Genomic DNA, 21516 nt, shown 5'->3' with positions numbered 1-21516 from the left:
TCTTTGGCCAAAGCAGCCCTTGAGCCATAAAAATTCATTATCTTCATCAGTTCAGTTGTAGGTGTGGGCATTACTCCTCTTTTTCGTCGTCTGTTTTTGACCGTTTTTTCGCCTAACTGTGTACCAACTGGACCAGATATGAACTCTATTGCAGAACTCTGAGTTGCTGCTCTCTTGGTGATCAAGTGAAGGTAAAATATCTAGAGATTTCAATAACAAGTGGATTGCACTCGGGAAGCTAAGTCCATTTTTATCCGCTAATTTCTGCCTTTCATGCCACCGCGTAACGAAGCCTCCTTCTTTGAATGCATGGTGCACCTGGTCTTACGCACAGTTGAAATGGTCAACAATTGGCGAAAATGCACGCAGCAAGTGCGGGTTTCACAACGTGCATTTTCTTCTTAGTATATTACCGCTACCCTTGCCTGCCATTTACTCTAGAAAAAAAGTTGATGCGGCAATTGCGGTTCGCAGATTTTAAAATGTATTTGTCTTGACGAGAAAACCGTTTTATTTCGGCTTACGCTCCATGCAGCAGAAACCTTATACATGTTCTACCTTTCAGTACCTTCCTTATGAGGAGAACATCACTGGTAAACAAAAGAACACATTACTCTAAAAGCGATCAAGAGAGCATCGAAAGAGCTCTGCTTGATCCCGGAAACCAAAAGAGGAAAACGAGAACCAAAAAGAACAGCGCCTGTGTCAGCGTCCATCTTTCTTGTCCGTGTTGCTACTGCGCTGTAGTCCTGAGTATGTTGAACCAACAAGGCAGGTACTTTCTATTAAGTAAGTTCATCTCTAGATCAGCTGGCCCTCCTTTTCCTTGTCATCCGCGGCATCTCGTTCACCACATAGCGGTTGGGCGGCGCAGATCCAGAACGTATGGCAGTCGCCGCAAGTTGCTACCTTCCCATGTCCATATGTTCTGTGGCGGATTAGTTCCGGCTGTAGGTTGGCGCCACCCGTATCTGCAAGCTCCTGCGACCCGAGTGGCAACAGCAATCACGCCAGTACAAGGATCACCTTCGCCTACTTCTCAGCTGCTCTCAAAGCTGGAAGTGGCGCTGGCATGAATTATCCCGCTACATCGACAGGGCCACCGAGCTCCCGTGATAAAAGATAATACGAAAGCTGCAGCAATGCCTTCCATCAAAGGCGACGCCTTCCAAGAATGCAGTGCACACTGTTGATGATGTGCAGTTGCTAGCAGAAGTGCAGCACCTCCTCAACCATTGTCCAAAATTTGCCGCGGAGCCAAGAAAGAACGCAGCAGAACAGCTCGCGGTGGGGAAAAAAATATCAAGGCTGGCCCCTACAACTGAGGCCAAAAAGTGCGTCTCGGAAGGCGTTGACGTTTTGTTACGTCGCCGTGGTCACGCAAGAGACTTTCCGTTTATTAAGATTGTTGCATGTAAAAAAACAGTGCCTTTTTTTAAGCCTGTCTTTCTTGTACTTGTTTCTACTGCGCTGTAATCCTCAGTATGATGAACCAACAAGCCAGCCACTGCGTATTAGCCAAAAGACGCGATCAAGATTACTCAGTAATCGCTGCAGACGACTGGATAATATGTGACACACCGCATTCCGCCGCGTAAAGAGGCTGAAGCCTGACTGAAGTAGAAACTCATGAATAAAACACTATAAATTAGCACTGTACATGACTCGAACTAGGTTAGAGCACAAATATACCAGGGCGCTTTAACTTCAGCCAAGACATATGATTCGCTTATATCCCAGATTACGCTATCGGCGAGCTCGATTCCGCAGCAAAACCTCTTGGCCATAAGTATGGGAACAGAACAACCAGTACGAACTACTACCTTTTCATTCCATTTCACACTTTCCCATTGGTTCCTGTGCGCATTGACGTTGGACATCAAAGAAGACATCTCGCTGGTCGTGAAATGCCCATGATGCCACTTACCTTTCAAAAACGAGTCTCGAGCCCATGTCACACTGGATAACAGGCGCCAACCCCCTTCCTCCAAATATGGACCACGATAGTCGTCTGACACGTCTGACAAGAGTTATCGCTGCCAACCACGTCTCGCGAAAGAAACTGGTCATTATTTGTGCGACGAATTGGTACAGCGAGGTGCATGTGGCTCAGCCTCACTGGATGCGGCGGCATGAGTCTGACTAGCGGCGGTGACGCGACCAGGCGCCTTTGTGTGATGGGTCGCTTGCTTTCCCACCTCCTATTCGATACGTAAGAATGACGTCAAATCCATATGAAATGGAAAATGGAAGGGATTGTTGTAGAATACGGCCCCTGGTTTTTTCCTCATCGGCTTTTTATTTTGGGCTTCGACCTTTGAGAACATTTTCGGTTTCAGCAGCTGCTAGTGCCGCACTAAATTGCTATCCAGTACGATGATGTTAGCTGTTAGCCTGCGGCGTTCTCTGCTTACTCTCCGCGCTTAGGGTAGAGTAGCCGCAAAAGTCTTTTTCCCTTGTGATTTTCGGATTGCCCGGTCCATGTGATAGTGGCATGGTGAAAGGAAGAAGGAGGGAGTCGGTATGATACCAACGAGTAATTTGAGCCCATAACGCATTCGTTTGGGCGCAACAAATGTAATGTGTTTGACAACTGAACCGTGCCCATGACCGCTGTTCTCATTGTACCTTTATAAGATGCCCACAATGTATTCCACGAGAAGTTCCTGTAGCTCTGTAACTATGGTGCCGGTACTGAATGCCGCGAGTCGACGTATTTATTACGGTGACGCCCCGCGAGAAATCTGACGCTTCGTGAAGTATACCTTTATGGCCTTGGAATTCGCGTAGCGGATATCCAGTGCAACAACCTTGAAGGATCTAATATTGAGTTAATCTAAAACGCACTCTCTACAAAGATCCTCACCCTCAAGAGTTTAAGAGAGTAGGCTTTTGGACGACTCTGTCAGTCATTATCAACAAAGGGTAAAGCGCACACAGAAGGACGAGAACGGTATCCAACAAATGCCGCGCTTGTGCTGTACCCTTGCCATCTTATTTTTTTATGTGCGCAGTAGCCTATGTCGGTAACCATAGGAGATATTCGAAGCGCTTTCTGAAAAAGTTAAGATGTAAACAGCAGCAGTTGGTGTTCATTCTGTAGCTCAAATGATCTTAAAGCTGGATGTCCGTATCTTTCGTGCTGCTGTATTCACCTCATTGTCACACAGTGTACGTAAACTGTAGGAAATTTGAATCTTTCATTTCCTACATTGTTAACACATGCTGCCGGTGTAGCTCTGCTCAGAAATTGCAAGCATACGATTTTCATGGCTGCGCCTATTCTGTGCGCCAGGAACTAATTTGAACTCAGAAGTGCGCTACACTCAGCTCAGAAGACAACCGTACTGCAGCGCAATGTTCAAGGCGAATCGTGCAGTCATCCGTATTGGCACAGGCATTCACGCGACCCACGCTGACCACACAGCTATTCATCCTCGCTCTTGGACAAAATGTCGTGATTAGGGTAAACCGCGCCCCACTGTGTTCGCCAGTGTAAAAATAAGTCAATAGCCTGTGGATCCAAAGGAAGCATAATGGAATGTTTGTGTTTGCGAAGTGAAAAATTACGTGAATATATTTAAGAATCTATCCGAAAATAGAAAGGCAGGCAGCAGCACCTTAGCTCAGGTGGCAACGCACTACACGCAACTTCCAGATGTCGCGAATTTTGCTACACTAACTATCATCATCCTGACTGCTGTCTATGGCAAAACAAAAGCATCTGCCATATCCTCTCTTGCTCCAGAAGCGTTCACCTTAATCTTCGCAGTTTTCCTGTTATTTTGTGTCCATCTGACTGCAGACTTCAGCCGCCACCGGCTGCGCTTTTGTTGAATCCACTACGTTACCCTTAACGAGAAACGGTAAATTTTGCCTTCGGATTTGATGCCCTGCCCATGGCCATTCTTTACGATTTCGACTACGATATTAATTATTAACGCCTGTTTGGTCCCGACCCACTCTGCTCACTTCATGTCTTTTAACCGTACAACTACTGTTTTCGTTTCCGTAGCTTGCCGTGTTGCCCTAAATTTGAATTCAACCCTTGTCGATAGCCTCCATGTTTTTGCCATTTGGTGAGTACCGTTAAGATAGAGCTGTTATATACTTCCGTCTTGAAGGATACTGGTAAGCTGTGATTTGTGATATCAGGAAGTTCGTCAAATCCACTTTAGCACAATCTCATTCATTTAACTATTTCACTCTAATGGTCCGCATCGGCGGCCACTGCGTTGTAGGCTTCGGGTCACGCGGTCCACGGCGCCGACGACGGCGCAAGAGAGGGCAACCCTCCGGCGCTCGGTAACTAAACAACACCCGCAAGACATTACTGCACGGAGACGCCCCGCGCTGGGGGCACAGGGAACATGAGGAAAGAACCGAGACAAAATTGGAGGGGACACTTAGGCTCCGCCTTTAATCAGTTAATGCCCATATATGCGGAATTTGCCATTATCAACTTCACATCAATGTCCTTGGGAGTCCTCATACCACTCCTGACACAGTCGTGCAGTGGTTAAATGATACGCCACTGCCCTGCGATGGCATGTGCTGCCACCGGTGGGTCGTGCGACCCAAGTCACTTTTCCCGTCCAGCCTCTCGCGATGAGTCATTAATTTAACTGCTACCTCCCAGGGTGGTTTGTTCGCTCACAATCCAGTGGGTGGGTTTTGATGACCCCACCAGGTCACGCGACCTATGTTGCTTCTCCAGAGTGGCCGTTGAGCCCCCCTACGCCAGCCTATTTATCGCTCACAATGCCGGCAACCCCGACAACGCCGACGCCGGATTATCGGCGTAATGGGGCCTTTAACACTATCATGTTATTAAAGGTGGTGATGGTGGGGATGGTGGTGGATTATTATGGCGCACGGGCATATGGGCATGTGTGCCCAAAGAGCGGCAGGGCACAATATATTTTTCTTCTACTCAGGGTGGGGTCGAAGGCCCATTTTCCAAGCATTTCACCCTCAATAAGACGAGCACCAGACCAGGAGAAAGCTTGTACTCATTGTAACACCGGTGGGTACCCGGAGGCAATGGGGATCGAACCCCGCACCTCCCGCATGCGCTGTGGATGCTCAACCGATTAGCCACCGCTGCGGTGTATTAAAGAGCATTCTTAGTGACGCACCAAATGTGTTGGTCGTTCTCTGCACACGCTGCATGCATGGTAAGAATACATTGTGGCAGAGGTGAAAACACCCCAGAAAGTAGCGCCAGCAGATGGCCCAGGTTTTGGACTGCGGTAGCCATATTCCAGCTTCCAGTGCAAGCCTCCTGAGAAATTTTGCATTAGAAGACAAAGTGAGCGGCCACAATGGAAGCCGCGTTTCGAACGTTTTCGAGATGTCAGCGAGGTCGCCGATCACTCGCTAGCGGCGTGCACGCACTGGTCCACTTCATGGGGGTAAAGCAGACAATGTTTTGCTCGCCCTCAAGTTAAGAGGATCAGAAGATGTCATACGACGATGTGCAGCTGCTGTTTGCGAAGCACTTCGTTTTTCGTGGAAATATCTACGAACAGGCTGCGCTGTTCAGAAGAGAAAAGAAGGAGGGAAAATAGTATAAATGTTCCCAACTGACTTGCATAAACTTCCAGAGCTACGCGACTGCGGCGGCTGCAGAACGACATGATGCGACCAAATCGTCCCAGGCATCAGAAACCACAAGCTGTCGGAAAAAATGGAGCTGGATACATAGTTTTACGCACGAAAATGATAAAACCATGGTATTCCAGTGGGGAGTGTTGAAGCAACAAGCTGCAGTTATACATGGAAATTTCGAAGAAATGATGGACAGATTCGCCAAAACTCACAAACTAGCTGGTTCATCAGTCAAGAGAAAGACATATCTTGCTCATGTAAAGGTGCTCCTTTCCTGCGGCTACGAAGAGCATACGAAAGGATGGTGTCCGGTGGAGAAGGTCGCCTGCAACAAGTTGCGCAAGAGAAAGCAACACTACTCCCGATTGTGCAAAGGAGAAAATGCAGTGCACGAAATCGTCACCAGAAGCGGTGCACATTTTGTAGCCATTTCATCCGACACCCGAGAGGAGTGGATAACTACAATAGATGTTCACGCCTGATCAGTCAAGTTTGAAGTAGCCACAGCGGCACACGTGGTGGCAGACAACCAAAAAGAGTACTGAGAGGACCGGATCAGCAGCAGCTCAGTATTCTTGGGATGATGGAAGCAGATATATCATATGCGACAAGACGGCAGAAGCCTACATCTACGTCGTGGGTAGTCTTGAAGTCCTCCTTTTGAGAAGGGAAGCGAGGGAAAGTAGGTATCGGCAGTCTTCTTGCAAAAGTCAGCATCAGCAGGCGCGGAACAGGCAAACCAACATGTGAGCTCCCAATGCTTTTCACTTGTTTTGGTAACGTAAACCTTGCATACAAGATCAAGCTAAAGAAAGCTGCTGAATGTTTCTCACTGAGGACTTTCTGTAGTGTACATGCCGCTTGTGTCAAAGACTAAACCAAAGCTGCGGGAAATGATCAAGCGTGATGTCATCGAGTCATTTGATGGGCCAACAGAACGGTGCTCTGGTATGGTTATCGCGCAAACGCCTAAAGGAGACAAACTCATGCGTTGTCCTCACAGAAGTAAGCAAGTTTGTACGGAGAGAAGTTCACCCTCTTCTGATAAGTGAACATGTACTCAAGCAACTTGCTGGAGCCCGTCAAATTTTGAAACTTGACGCCAACTCAGGATTCAGGCAGTTCTATCTAGCAGTCGAGTTACGGAACCTCATGACCTTTATCACGTCATTCGGGAGATTCAGGTTTAAGAGGCTTTCATTTGTCATTAGTTCTTCATCTGAATTCTTCCAAAAGACGATGTCACAGTTCCTAGACGGAATAGAAGACGTAGTGTGTAACATGGACGATATCCTGATTTATGGCAGGACTTATGCACATGACAATGCCCGACTAAAAAAATGTTTGTAGCTATTGCAGAGCAAATGTATTTTGTTGAAGAAAGTCAAATACGAGTTCAGCATACAATAAGCAAAGTTCTTGGAACACATAGCAGACCGCCAAGGAATCAACCCTAGCCCCGCTAAAGTGCAAGGAGCAGTGAACATGAAGCGTTCTTCGAACACTCACGAACTGAGAAGCTTTTTTTGGAAGGGCAAACTACCTGATGAAGTCTGTTTTGAAATTATCCAGAAAAGACTAACCGACAGTGCAGTTCTGGCATTCCTCCTTCACCAAGAGAGAAGCATGCAGCGGACTTTGCAGATGCATCATCCTCTGGACTGCCTGATGATCTGCGACAAAAGCAGGAAGATGGAGGATACCAACCGATCGCGTGTGCCTCTCCATCTTTGACAGAGAGAGAGAAAGGAGGCGCGCACATACAAAAAAAAAAGAAGGTCCTGCAGTAACCTGGGCATGTGAGAGGTCCCGGGAGTAGGTCACCTGTCTTCACTTAAAAATCGAAACCGACCACAAACTTTTGATGCCCATTTTTAAGACCAATAATCTGGTGACATTACCCCTCGATTACAGAGAATGAAGACCCGCATTGTGCGTTTTTCATACGATATAGCGCATGTCCCTGGCAATGATCGCGTCGCCGCTGACACGCTTTCTCGACAGCCACTGGAATGTAGAGGCTACTCGCAGCACAGATAAAACATTGCAGTTCATAGCGGACTGCTAATGAAATGATCTAGGATCTTCATTCCGCAAGTAATCTGCAAAGAGATCCTCGACAGGATTTCCCAGGCCATCAGGGAATTCTCAAGTGCCGAACAATAGCTCCCGAGTCTGTCTGGTGGCCGGCATATCAACCCGAATTGAACAACTCGTCCGCCAGCGTACACAGTGTATTAATTAAGGATCCGACATAGGGCATCAGCCACTCATGCCATCCGAATTTCCTGAGTGGCCGTGGGAGAAAGTAGCCATGAGTTGGTTCCACTGCGGAGGAAGAGATTGCCTCCTGGTCACCTACTACTATTCCCGCTAACCAGAAATTGCCCTACTCTCAAGGATGAGTGCGGCCGAAGTCATCAACATCAACCTGACTGCACCCAGTTCAGGGCAAAGGCCTATCCCATGTCTCTGCAATTAACTCTTTCCTTTGCCAGCTGCGCCCAACTTATGCCTGCAACCTTCTTTATCTCATCCGCCCACCTAACCTTCTGCCGCCTCCTACTACGCTTGCCTTCTATTGAAATCCACTCCGTTACCCTAAGGACGAGCGGTTGTCTTGTCTTCGCATTACATGCCCTGCCCGAGCCTATTTCTTCCTCTTGATTTCTACTAAGATGTCATTAACCCGCACTGCTCGCTCCCGATCTGTAACGGTTGCACGTATCATTTTTTTCCACGACTCGCAGAGTTTTTCTTCCCTTAAGCTGAACCCTTTTCTTTCTCCTCCACGTTTCTGCCCCGTAGGTGAGTACACGCAAGTTACCGCTGTTGTGCACTTTTCTGTTCAGATATATTGACAAGCTGCCATTCATGATCTGAGAGAACCTGCTGTAGGCGCTCCACCTAATTCTTATTCTTCTAGTTATTTCCCTCTCATGATCCGGATTAGCTGTCACTACCTGCCCTAAGTGGATGTATTCCTTTACCACTTCTAGCACCTCGCTGCAGAAGTCATCACACAAGTTAAGTCTCTTTGAGCAAAGAGTGGAACACCTGTACAAGTGTACAGCGATGACTAACCCCTGTTCAACAGGATAATCGGCTCTGGTTTCCACCATTTTTTGGAGGAAAGGAGCTATGAGCATGCCATTTCTAGCCAGAGATTTCCTGAAAGCAAAGGTTTCATTGAAGCAAAGGTAAACGTCGTCAAGGAGAGCCTATGAAAAACTGGAGACAGGTTGCTACTCATACTTGCAGAGGTACACCACAAGCTGATGGCTTCAGTCCTGCGGAAATGTTAATGAGACGACGGCTGCGAACGTCCGTGCCAATTCCAAGCAGCAAACTGGAACCTGCATTATTCGGCAGGCAGACCCTTCAAGAATGAGAATTAACGAGAACAGCCAAACAAAAATTGGACGCTTAAGCTTTGCCTTTAAGAGTGGAACGCGGCAGCGTGTTGCTACGCTGCCAGGGAGTCCACGAAACGCCACAGCCCTTTAGGCGCGAGACCTTGCCCGTTGGACAAATCGCTTAGAGTCTACAGGAGGCCTTTCAAAATTGATCAGTTAGATGCTCTAAAATCTCTTAATTAACATCATCAAGCATTGCTTTTTATTCACAGCATTTTGACTCCTTTTAGCCCCCTGTTTCCGTTTTTTTTCATTTTAATAATTAATCGGTCAATTACAATTATTTCAGGAACTCATCATCGCCTATGACACTCCAATCAAACGCCAGAACCACCAATTTTCATGATACGATTTTTTACGTAGTTCCCGAATATTCCCCAGGTGTGCGAAATTTCCGCGGCCGTTCACTACGGCGTCTCTCATAGCCTGAGTCGTTTTGGGACGTTAAACCCCTATAATCCATGACCCATTTCCCATACGCAGTGTCGACTACTACTACGTCGACGGCTTTTCAAACGAACGTTCTAAATACGCTCTTGCGTAAAAGAAATATCCCAACAGGAGCCATGCAGCTCACCCGCGTGATGATTTATAGCCAGGCCAAAGTGCGTGGGTAAAACACCAAAAGATAGTGGCCATATCGAGTCTTCTGCAGGGTTTTCGAGGTCCTATATCGTAAAAACAGACATGGACAACGTGAGGAGTAGAATTCATCTAGCTCTGCTGCGTGGCGTAGAACAAGAATGTCGTCTGCCGCAAAGGCCCGAAGAAACGCAATTTCGAGAGATACCTTGTCTAGAGAGCGGAAGTAAACAAACCTCGCTCAAAGGCGCGTCCTCCCAATAGCTATACAAGACACGAAGGAGTCGTACGCTTAAGCCGATCCAAAGAATTCAGCTTTAGAAAGAGTATATGTGGTTTAGGCTGCGAGTCACGAGGCCCGCGGCGCCAAGGGCACCGAGAACCGGGCCATCCTCGTGGCGCGCGGTAGACTACACTGAACAAGGCCCGCATGAAGAAACTGCAGGGAGAAGCCCCGCGCTGGGGGCGCCGAAAACCTGGAAAAAGAACCGGGACAATAAGGGGCTCTCCTGCCGAGGCACCGAACGTGTCGGTCGCTCTCCGCGCCCGCTGCATGCATGCTAACATTAGGGTCACTACCTGACCTAAATAAATATATTCCCTTACTGCTTCCATTGCTTCCCTGTGTATCGTAATCTCTTGTTTCCTTCCGAGAGTGTTGACAATGCTCTATTTTTCGCGTAATAATTTTTAGGCTGGTTGGTCTGTTTCCCTCTCTAGACTTTCGATTGTGCCTTGCAATTCGACCCTTCAGTTACAAGACGCCATCAGTGAATTGGAGATGACAAAGGTGTCTTCCATATTTATCCCAAATTTTATCCCCTCTGTTTCCAATCTAACAACACGGAGAGAAGAGTAGTACAGAGATCGCGTCTCCCTGCATCACACCTCTCCTGATTGGTATTTTATAACTTTGCCTTTGGAGGACCGCGGTCACTGTGCAAACGCTAAACACATTTTCCAGTAAGTTTTTGCAAGTTTCAGGTACGCCACAGATTGTCAGCCACTGCTTATGCACAGGGTAGCAAGATTTCTAAGACAACGTCGCGCTCGTCTGTCAACAAATGTCCAGCCTTTCGATTCTAGCAGCCCCGAACCCGGGGACCATAGTACAGTATGCACGCTGTCACGAAAACAGGTTCTGGCCACCTTGATGTAGTACCTGTCCACTGCAGTTACAACTTGGTTCCACTTAAACCAAGTAACTTTAGTCCGCATCACTATTTAAAAACCTATGCTTCCTGAAATTTCAATGATCAATGCCCGTTACGGAACCCCAGGTGGTCGAAATTTCCAGAGCCATTCACTACGGCGTCCCTCATAGCCTGAGTCGCTTTAGGACGTTAAACCCACTAAACCAAACCAAACCAAATTGCAATGACCCTTAGCTTCGTTTTACAAGCACACTCTTGTCTAAAGTCTTCGGCCCCCACGGTCCGGTCTTTTCCGAGCGTCATAGGAAGGCCTTTGAAAGGATAGAACAAGGATTCTTTTTACGTCACAAATTTTCTGCTTTACGCCTGTTTTGGATGCTCCATGCACCGGGCGAAACAAGACTTTTGCGTATACTGAAAATTTCCGAAGAGCGGCCTGCCTTCACGAATACGTCCTCGTTTTACTCTTCTCTTACCGTCAATGTAACCTTGAAGACAGTAGATCTTGAAAGGCAGGGAAGAAGCCGAGTGAGAGACATTTGCTTTACTTCTTTATGTCGTTCGGTTTTAAGTGCTATACTTTTGGTGACGAAGTACCCACAAGCACAAACAACAAGTTATATCGCCAATTAAATATTGCCCTCAAGTCCAAGAAAACGCAGACCATTTAATAAAGCATGCCATGGGTAATAAAAGTAAGCGACGGAGTGTCTATCCTAAGTACCTCACCTTAATTCGGTCGCGGCCATTTCCGAGGCCCGTTTCCTTGCGGCGGTCACGCGATTCTGCCAGTATCGGCGCCACTCCTCACGCGACCTGGAGGCAGGACCCAGTGCGTTCAGCAGGCTGGTCATCTCAGACCAGAGCCGCTGCCGCGTCTCGGGCCGCAACTCGTTGGTGTCTCGTCCCAAGCCTGTGTGGACGCACAGGAAGTCCAGCATGACCGCCCACTGCTCGGCGCTACAGTAGCCGCTGTCATTTGAGTACAGCTGATGAGGCAATTGAGGAGGCAATTTGCTTTCGTTGTTGTGCCCTAACTCGGACATTGTCGCCACCTTTCTAGCTTCGTCTTCGTCGCTGCTCTTGGGAGCCTGCTTGTTTTTTTTCATAGCTATGTGCTGCTTGGAGGGTACGCGCTCAATGTGACAGTCTGCTTTCCTTGCCTTAAAAGAGAACAGTTAAACACAAGAGGGAAACAACGCATAGCACGCATGCACAAACTCGGAACAGAAATTTTATTCCGGGGTACATACATATACAGGCATTTCAAGTGAAAGCAAAATTCCGAAGCGCAGTCAGGACTTCATCTTTGCTGTATGGACAAGCACAATCCGTTTCATGCATTACTGACCCGACTGGTATGCTACATTTTTTTTTAGTTTTTCAAGAGTTCCTTTTCTTGTCACGAAAGCATAACATACGTATCGCTTACACATGACCCTCCTTTTCCCGATTTCATGCAGTAAGCTTCCTTTCACTCTCTTATTAGCTTGTCTCTCGATTATGGCGCAACTGCAGTCGAATAGAAGCAAGGTGCGCATTTGTCACATCTGGCGCAATGAGATGAAGCGTGCAAGGGGAATCTGGCGCACGGGGATTGAACTTGCGACTTCTTCTATTTCCGGAAAATGCATGGTAGCAGTTTTATTCTTATCAGGCATTCAAGAATGGCGCATTGTGGGACGCGCCGTTTAGATTACATTTTGACCAGCTGTAGTTTCTCACATTTGCGACAAATTCACAGTACACGGGCGCTTTTACAGTCGGCACGCAGCCGCCGCAGCCGGGTTTCCAACTAGATACTCCTCGCTACGCAAAAAAGCACATTTTTTTTTGAAGCGATGTTTATTGCCTCAGGGCATAAAAATGATGAAGTGAGAGATGAGTAAGATGCTTAAATAAATGAAAAAAGTTGAGCTGATCTGATGAAATCAAGGAGTGAATGATGATATCGACCTTGTGTCCATGCAATATATGAATCCGGATGGTCCGGTGAGAGTGCCACTAACAAAAAAACACATTTCAACTACGACACATTGGCGAATAGTCAGATGCTCGCAACATGAAAATCTTTCTGGTGAAGTTTACTTCTAAGCAGCATATTGAGCTGCACATCCTTCAGTGATGTCAGAAACCCAATACATTAAAGAGCTCAGAGAACCAGGAAATAATCAGTTTTTTAATGATCTATTTCTTCTGAATCCTTAGAATGAAGTTGTTCCTGGACTCAAGGTAGAAATAAGTTAGCTAAGTGTCATCACGCAGGTGGCAGCGTAACATACTCGAGTTGCTGGCATATTTCATCACACACAACATTTAGGCATGCTACTTTTCGATAACGAACATAGGTAGGTCGTCGTCCCATGTCAACTCGTTGGTATCGCTGACGGCGCTGCCGTCTTCATTGCTCCATGTGACTTCACTTACGCCACGCTGCGGTAGCGCTCTCTCAGTTGCCTGGGTGGCGTTGGGGGCTGGGACAGTCACTGGTTCCGTCGGGGGCGCATCTCCCCCTCCACCGGCTGCGCCGCTGAAGTAGAAGGAGGCGCCCAACACTAGCACGGCGAGGCTGATGAGGACGCACATGAAGAAAGAAGCCGCCGCTGCCTGGTGGCCGGGTTGACTGAGATCGAGCCAGTCTTTGCCGGGAGGCGAGTCATCGCGCCTGCGATTGCCAGCGTCGATGCCCACGTCTGGTAGCGGGGCAATACCATTTGCCGGGGGTGCCTTCGGTGACCCACGCAATATGCTCCGTAACGGTTTGTCGCTGTTCTTGTTGTTTCCCTCCATAGGATAATGGCGCGTAGGTTGTGCCGCCATTCTGTCTGTGGTGCGCTCTGCCTTGGTCTTCTGTTTCTTCCTGAGAAGGTGAACCCGCGTGATGAATATTGCCTAAGCATGCTTTGAAGAAGTAGAAGTTACATTTGTAGATCTTAAGGGGAAGAAGAAAAAGAAGATCATTATACGCGCCCATAATTTATAGAATTAGTGTATGCTCTTCTCCGCTCTTTGCATTACATGCCCAAGTGACGGAAGCTAGCAGCCAATGAAACCAAGAAGCTAAGAATTTTTTTTCTAAACCTTTTTCCTTCCTTTGTCTGCTAAAGTGAAATGAGATCATATTGTACATTTCAAGTCATTGCTTGGCTTACCCGGCTCGGCTAAGTCAACCCGTTTAGTCTCTTAAGAACCTCACCGTGGTGGCTCTGTGACTTTTTTGTTCGGCTACTGATTGCAAAGTCAAGGGCTCGAACCCCGTCGAGGCGGCCGAGTTTCAATGCAGGAAAAATAGAAAAACGATGGTGTGTTGTGCAATGTCTGTAAACTTCAACGAATCCCAGGTGGTCTAAATAAATCCAGAGCCCTGCACTATGGCGTCCCACGAAGCCTGTGCGTCGCATCTGGACCCTAAGCTACCAATTTGCAATTTACTTTCGTAGGCAATGCAGCTTTCGCTAAGCTTTCTAGAAGACAAATTGGTGCTACACTATATCAAAAGAATTCATTGACCCGCGGGTGGACAAGCTTTCGTGAACCGACTGCGGTGCAGACGTTGATTGCGTTCGACGGCGGTTTCGCTTCCATGGAGACATGATCGTATGCCACGATTCTTATGCGCTGTCAGCACCATCCCCAAGACATGTTCCCAATATTGCTTTCTGTTTCCGAATTTGCGAAAGCCTCATCAGCCAATTTTAGCACTTTTGCAGCGAAACCTACACAAGGCTAGAAAAATTGGTTGTTAAGGCTAGTCAGCAGCGATTTTCAGTTAAGCGTCGCTAGTCACTACTGCGCATGCGCCACTAGTTGCACCGAGCCGCAGGTGTTCCGCCTCCGCGCCGCACCTTTCCTCAAAACCCAAATTTCAATTTTAAGTTTACATTTTTTCTTTCTTCTTTCCCTCCCTTATTTATCCCTTCTTTTACGGCGCGGTTCGGGGGTCCACCAAGATATGTGAGACAGTTACTGTGCCATTTCCTTTCCTCAAAAACCAAACAAAACAGGTGACTCGCCGGCATTCGTTGGGTTCATTGGCATTGACAACGTTGTAGAGGCCATTCATTTTCACAAAAGGAAAGGCGCACAACTGGCTCCCTGGGTCAGTGGACACCTCAATCTTGCTTTAATTTACGTGGCGTTGGTGTAGTAGTAAGTGGTTTTTATTAAAATAATCAAAAAAGTAAGGAAAAATTCTGATAGCCCCAACATCTGCCATCGATACTGAAGCACGTGAGCTGGGGCAGCGGAAATAAAGGATAGCAGGCAGAATGGATAAATGAAATAAAAGAGTTGAGGAGACAGGAAGAGAGGATAGGGGGAGAAGTAATATACACAAACTATTTACACAATAAGAAATGTGTCCAGGTTTTGTGTGTGATTAGTTCGTGATGGAGGAATAAAACCACACGCGCACAGCACTATGTTGACTATAACTGGAGAGGGGCGTCCAGTTGTTAAACGTCTAAGGTAGAACTCACGGACCGTTCGGTCACTGCGTGTAACTACCTGGCGGAGGGCAGACGGGACGGCAAGCCCGTCTGTTTGAGGAATGCATAGAGGCTCACCAAGGTTTGTTCACGGGTGCGCGCACTGCCCTGCGGCCACAATAGCTTCTTGAGGAAGTCTGGTAGTATTCCCAGTGCCCTATAGGCCGCAATCATATCTGTCACACAAATCACACGTCGCGATTCCGTGACGCTCCCGTCGTTCCCCGGGCCACACGCAGCCAATGAGCGCGCGGAGGATCATTACACGTTGCGACCGCGTAAGTGCGCGACAGCCGGTGATGCTGTCGATGCGCTCACCCCCTGCGATGCGTGGGTCGGGGTGCTGCTTTCGGAGATGCTCCTGGATGACCGCACGCACGTCCTCCAGTGCAAAGCATAGACCGCTGGGAGGTAGTTGATGTGCAGCGGTCGCGAGGTCTTCAGCTTCTTCTTTGCCGGCGATGCCGCAGTGACCAGGCACCCACTGTGCACGCACGGCGCATCCTCTCTGCGCGAGGCGCTCGATGCGAGAGCGAATGTCCCGCACTAGTGGGGTACCGTGACCGTTGGATAGCAGGCGGCGGAGGGCGGCGCAGGAGTTGCACAGCAGAGCACTCCTGGGCGGCGGAAAACAGAGGGTGAGCAGCAGGTCCAGGCCGAGCCGGATCCTTCCCCCGAGCCCGAGCCGGATCGGCTTCCTCTAATCTTGCCTTGCACTGCAAAGGTTGCAAAGATTGTTATCCACGGTTAAACAAGACCAGCGCCTTATTTAAGCACAGGGATCAGGTATGCAGGGTGTTGGTGAAAGCTTACCTGATAAAGAATCCGATTACTGCGTAGCATCACCATCGGTGGGCATGATTTATAGGGAGATACCCTTTTTGCGCAGTTTTTTAGCGCGAGCAGGTAGTATGGAGTGTTAGCCTTATAGGAGTGTGCCCATGGGTTTGCTGTTTCTATGTTGTCTCTGACAATGCGCAGTTTGCTTTTTAGATGTGTGATAACAGTGGAATCACGTTACATGCGCCAAGATAGTGTGTGATAGTGTTTGCGTTTTCGTGTTTTTAGTCTGTCTTACCGCGGGCTGAGGATACATATATAGGCTTCTTTACCTTGAACAAAAAATCAGTTGATAGTCTGCGCCGTTGGCGTGCCTTCTCGTTCTCTGTCTTGATTTTTTTGTGCAGATGAACATGAATCCCTACCAACCCGCCCAGTTTTCCTCTTATTTCCCCATCAACTCCGCCGTATTGGAGGAGCCCAGGAAGGTTGCGTGTTGCTGGCTGTGCAGTCGCAGGGCGGGGTTGGTAGCCGTAGCCGCCGCTGCAAGGGAGCAGCTGTCCAAGTACGTGGCGTTGGTTTCAAAATGCAAAAACCTGCTTTCATAGCGTTCCGCACACTTAATAGGCACCGCGCCCAGCCTACCACTATGGCAGGTGACAGCTAATGGTTGGTCACGAAAGGTAGGCCCCCAAATAACGCTGCGGCCTATTGCTGCAGTGCCGCGTCTCTGCCACAACGTTGTCAGCGCTAATGCATTCAGGCCACATCTCTCTCTCATCACCGCCACGTACCTCAAAACGCGATTGCGGCGTCCACTCACCCAAGGAGCCAGTTATGCGCCCTCCCTTCCGTTGCTCAAAGCCATCGCCGTCTAGAACATTGTCAACGCCAACGCCAATGAAGAAATGAAGGCCAACAGCTTTCGCTTTGTATATCCTAGATTAGCTGATCTAATCCACATTCATTTCTTCCGCTTAGGCTCATGCACACGGGGAAACGACACTTGTCATCTCCGAATTTTCACAGATGCATCTGTGCGCAAGAACAATGATTCAGTCGGTATGGCGATTTTCTGCACCGCAAGAAATGCGCGCGCTGCCGCCGCATCCTATACAACGCTACAACTGAAACCTATTAGTTCATAGCAACTGAAGAGGCTCTGAGAAAGCAGACATAGCACGAAGCCGGTTAGAATATATCTGGTCTCTTTATTCATAAAAATAATGACGTCAGCAAGACCATCGGCAGACCTCAGCAGGCCTCAGCAAAGCCGATAATTATTGCATCAGTTGAGAACATCTAGCCTGTCCAAACAGCAAGTCAAGATCATGTGAGAAGCAATTACAATAACAAATATGAAGACAGTCACGACCCCCATCCCCATTTTCTGCACACCTGTTGTCTCGCACCGTTACTCGTCTTTTCTCCGGATCTTTGTACTTGTAGTACGCACTTTAAAGACGCCGCAGTTGGTTACTACAAACCATGAACCGTGGCCTCCTTATTACTCCACTGTGCAGCCAGAGCCATAAAAGAAATCTGCCTTTTAATTTTATAGCGTTAGCATTAAAACCTTTATATCGGGAAAACCTGCCAGTGTCCAGCGTTTTCTGAAGCCTCCGAGAACACCCTGCTACGGGTGGCAGGTGACGAACTGAAGCGAGAAAAGTTTTTTATCCACATGTAAGGGAAAGGAGGAAGAGGTCCGCAGGTGGCTACCACGAGAACAACCCAAAGGGTTGCTATCGGGGCCGAGGAATGCGCAGCAGCAATGCGCAGCGGAGATATCAGACACGCGCGCCCTTACCAGACGCCACCCTTCGGTTGAAGTATAAAGAACTACAGAGAATGAGTGTGCAATGAAAGCGAATGTAAAGAACGGAGTGTGATGTGTCGCGTCATCCAAGGTGGAATTAAAATCCCATGCAACACGTTTCCTACGGATCGGACCGCCGATTGTCTGTCAATCTTTTTCATTGCCATGCAAACTAGAGGCATGAAAATTCTTGCGCTTATAATTTCGGCTTGTGATGGCAGAAGTGCTGAGTCATGCTACTTCGCAGAATAATTATATGATGTCATGAGTGGTGACTATGATGGCCACTCATACCTTGTGCAATCTCTATACTCCTCACATTAGTTTCAAAGTGCTGAGTAATTATACGTTGCGAATAATTGTAGGGGACGCTCAAGCTCTGCTGTAAAACTAAAAAGCGAAAGCGCAATGAGTTAATTCCCATATATGCAGAAGGTCATTCTCTACATTCATGAATACATGAGAGTCATCATGCCTGTCCTGGCGCAGTGCTGCAGCGGTTAAGCGATGCCCCACTGCCCGGCGATTACAGGTGCTCTCGGGTTGATTTTTCTGAGCGACCAATAACTGATTTAACTTCCGGATAATTTGACCACCTGGGGCTCTTTAACACGCACTGACATCGCACAGTATATCGGCCTCTAACATTCCGCCTCCATCGAAATGTTAGAGGCGGCGCTAGTACTGTGCGACTTGAAGTGTTGTTTTGTGAAAAAATTGATTTCAGAATCTATTTTTGTCTGTGCAATTAATTATTGAACTGTAATATTTTTGCACGCAACTCAATGTTGAATATATCGTGGTCTCCAGGGGCACAGCAAGGTGCATTGCACACCTTTTTGCATTGAAAACCGTTCAGTAGAGAAAAACACATTTGCTCTCAATACCGAACAAAAGCGGCATTTTCGTGGTGTCGGATAAATCAGCGCTACGGTGCTGAGATGGACGCGCGTTACCAATAGCGTACGCTAACAAGTTGCAAATCAGCCTGTAGGCACACTGGTGCTTGAAAGCGCATGCAGACACACGCTGTGGCTAATGCCTGACGGAGAGATGTAGAAAACACATGGCATTATATTTTCTTCTTACAAAATTATCTTAGATCTCAATATCTCAATATAAAGTTCGGTAGATTCATCTTGCTAACTGAGTAACTAGAACACCCTTCCACAACCCGTTATGGAAAGTCTTTTGCCCAATTTGATGTCACCGCTCAACTTTAATTTCATTATATCGCATGTATTTTGAGGCCTGGGTTCATTCCATAAAGGCTACTTTTATTGTCATACAAAACTGTCGCATATTTATTAAGGCCAACGTTCCATGTCAGTGTCCTCGCTCTCGTATTTCACACCCTGGAAGCGCTGAACCCTTCGGCTTTCGCTTGAAGTTTTCCAGTGATAACAAAATTGCGGAGGCCTTGTCTGATGAGTCTTCACTGGTCGACCCTAGTCGCTGAGACGTTCTGCGTTGAAGACGAGTGAACCATGATGCCGCCGGATCCTTGGTGTCGGTTCCGAAGGCCATCGTCGTAGCGGATGGCTTCCGAGAGAGGTGCGGGGCTGTCGCTTCCGACAGATGTTTCTTTTCTTGTCATTTTTGACTGCTGCGTGACGCAAAGCGAAGAAGTGATTCAGGCATAGAACGTAAAGAATTTTATTGCGCGTGGTCCTAGATTTAATGCCAATTTTTATCGCAATATATAATTTTCAAAATAATAAACATCGTTATAAACTGCAGTGCTACATGTGGAAGCCACTGTTGATTTATTCCTCTCTTTTCATATCCGAGACAAATATTGTGATAGCATCTTAATCGTCTAATGATGCAACGCTCACAAGTACGGAGCGCATCAAGCGCTTGGCAAACTGCTCAGTCGAGCATGAGAGGCCGCGTTGGTTCTCGTGCATACGCGAAGGAGAAGGAAAGATTTTGTTCGGGGCGAGCACTAAATCTATTCGTGCTACTGACAAGAATAATATAGCTAATATGCGCTTTGCGAAATCACCATTTATATATTGCGAAGCAATGCGTGATTGAATGGAGCGTGCAGCGTCAACTGGAACTATCTCCTCTGGCATATGGCGACTGCGTCCCGAGCAAAGAACGAGTATGTTGTGGCACAGCATGACAAATGGCACGAGATGATACGGTACGGTATGGTATATTGTGCTATATGGTATGACATGATATGGTATAGTATGATATGTTATCATGTATATGGTATGGTATGGTATAGTATGATGTTATGGTATGGTATGGTAAAAAGAGTTTAACATTTCTTTGTTCATCGCAGGCTTCGATGTTCATCACAGCAAGTTTCAACAGCGTGTGCGTTTGGGCGAGCATCGTCTGCTCACTCCGCGGTCGGACACTATTTTGGTGATAGCCGAGCCGGCGTGTGAAGTTATTTGAACTTCCCGAAACACGGTCTGCAATCAGCTGGCTCACATATGAACCGCCACTGTATGCCCTATGGCTGGACTAAGGTACCGCTAACAGAGTTAAACCAGCGGGAACTGCGGTCTACTGTGCTAGGACCCACGTCTTACAGAGAGCCTTTGAAGTGTCCTGGAGATGATAGATTGCCTCAGCGCACGAAGAATTTTCTCGTTTGTTTTGGAAATATAAACGGTTCTACCATATCTTTTCCTTCAAAAGCCTCCCAGCGAATTGTTGCACTCAACTTTAATGCAAAATTCGGGATGTAAATTTGACTTACACAAAACACAGTGTCTCGCAATTGGCGTTGTAGTGTTAACGTCTTTTTTATTTTCTTCTCCTATTCCCTACCGGTGACCGCAGGGAACCTAACGGTTGCCTCCCGCCATTCCCTCTGGTGTGGTGCTTAAGGACAGGTTGTCCCGTTTAGTGGAAATTTTCTAATATATTCTCTTCCATGTGACCGAAACTTACATGCACCACGTCTACTGTCGGCGTTGTATCGTGACACCCCTGTTAAGGACGCTAACGATGCAGTATAGCATTTTTTTCTTGCACTCCATCAGGCTTTTCTTCCTAAGAAGAAATGCAATTAGGCATAAGCACCGCGAAGCTCAGCAGTATGCTAGGAAAATTTAGAATCCCAGTGACGTTCCGTCACAATCATAATCACCGCCTCATAAGCTCCGCATACAAGAGTTTGAATGAGACTCACCTGTACTTTTTCACAGCTTTTGAGTACGAGAAAAAATATTACAGGTCAAATTTTTAGCATTGCGTGCATGTGAAGTTAAGTTGCGTTTTAATTAAATTGAATTTCTAAATACTAAATAGAGTACAAGGCCGCCAATTTCTGCGGTGAGCGAGGAGCTTGATGGAGTTTAAAGCACTGCCCAGCGTCATGTGAGTGCGAGGGCCACAGTATTTCGCACGTGCTAGAAGCGCAGGAAATATGAACGCTCCTGCCTCTCTCTGGGCCTGCTCGTTGGTTCGCGAAAATCGAACCTGTGTTGCAGTCATATTTTTACTTAACAATTTGCTATCATTTCACACCGAATCAGCAGGGTGGTCGTGGCTAAGCCTACAGTGGTATTGTGCTCGAGACCCTGAAGAAGGCCAAAGGTGAAAGGGGTGGCGTAGTACTGAGAAAATTGTTTATATACTCCAGTTTCGCGTGGATGACCGCAACCCCCTCCCTCAGCATGACCGGGCTGACCTGGCACTTT

This window comes from Amblyomma americanum, chromosome 2 (genome assembly GCF_052857255.1).
Source record: "Amblyomma americanum isolate KBUSLIRL-KWMA chromosome 2, ASM5285725v1, whole genome shotgun sequence".
In the NCBI taxonomy this organism is placed as follows: domain Eukaryota; kingdom Metazoa; phylum Arthropoda; class Arachnida; order Ixodida; family Ixodidae; genus Amblyomma; species Amblyomma americanum.
Note: the sequence above shows the minus strand (reverse complement) of the source record.